Genomic DNA, 1284 nt, shown 5'->3' on the forward strand with positions numbered 1-1284 from the left:
GTGTGTGTGTGTGTGTGTGTGTGTGTATCTGTGTGGACAAGCTTGTGCCCCAGTGCACGTGTGGAGGTGTGTGTGTGTGTGTTGATCTGTGTGGATGAGCTTGTGTCCAGTGCATGTGTGAAGGTCAAAAGATAACTCCCAGGAGTAGCTTTATCGCACCATGTAGGTTCTTGGGATCAAACTGAAGTTGGCAGGTTTGGCAGCTAATAGCTAATGCCTTTGTTCAATAAGCCATCTTGCTGATCCTAGTATTTCTTTTTAAAAGATTTACACTTTGGAATTTTTTTTTATTTTTTTGGAGGTGGTTGGTTTTTGGAGATAGGGTCTTTCTGTATAGTCTTGACTGTCATGGAACTTGCTCTGTAGACCAGGGTGACCTGGAACTCAAGAGATCTGCCTGCCTTTGCCTCCCGAGTATTGTTTGTTTTTTTTAATAATGTTTAATTTTATTTTATATTCATTGATATGAAGATGTCAGATCCCCTGGAACAGAGTTACAGACAGTTGTGAGCTGCCATGTGTGTGCTGGGAATTGAACCTGAGTCCTCTGGAAGAGCAGCCAGTGCTCTTAACTGCTCAGCCATCTCTCCAGCCCCTGTTTTTGTTTTTTGTTTTTATGTTTTCGTGTTTTATCATTATTTTTAATTACATGTGTGGGTGTTTGCTTGCATGCCTGGTGCTCACAGAAGCTGGAAGAGGATGTTGGATCCCTTGGAACTGGAGTTATAGACAATTGTGAGCTAGGACTTGAACTTGGGTCCCCTGGCAAAGCAGCTAGTGCTCTTAACCACTGAGCCAACACTCTGGTCCCTGGATTTTTTTTTTTTTTTTTTGAGACAGGATGTCACTAGTAGACTAGGCTGTGGTCCTCTTCCTGCCCTGCCTCCCGAGCGCAGAGATTTCTGGTGTGCCACCACACCCAGCTTACGTTTCACTTAAGACTATCTTACTCTGTAGCTGGTAAGATGGCTCAGCAGATAAAGCACTTGCCACACAAGACTCAAAGTCTGAGTTTAATCTTTGGAACCCATGTAGAGGAGGAAAGAGAGAACCAGTGCTACAAAGTTGTCCTCTGACCTCCACATAGCCATGACACAGTGCACCGTCCTTCTCTGACCTCCACATAGCCATGACACAGTGCACCGTCCTTCTCCCTCACTTGTATACACAATAATAAAAAACTTCTACAAGGGGGGCTGGAGAGATGGCTCAGTGGTTAAGAGCACTGACTGCTCTTCCAGAGGTCCTGAGTTCAATTCCCAGCAACCACATGGTGGCTCACAG

General features: G+C 44.9%; 1 protein-coding gene across 1 annotated transcript in view; it reads right to left on the reverse strand.

The window, feature by feature from the left end:
* The window catches only part of Creb3l4 (cAMP responsive element binding protein 3 like 4), a 6067-nt gene that overhangs the window by 2325 nt on the left and 2458 nt on the right, over positions 1–1284 (reverse strand). The gene's annotated exons all lie outside the window — the stretch shown is intronic.

Source organism: Microtus ochrogaster, unplaced genomic scaffold, assembly GCF_000317375.1.
Source record: "Microtus ochrogaster isolate Prairie Vole_2 unplaced genomic scaffold, MicOch1.0 UNK16, whole genome shotgun sequence".
Classification (NCBI taxonomy): domain Eukaryota; kingdom Metazoa; phylum Chordata; class Mammalia; order Rodentia; family Cricetidae; genus Microtus; species Microtus ochrogaster.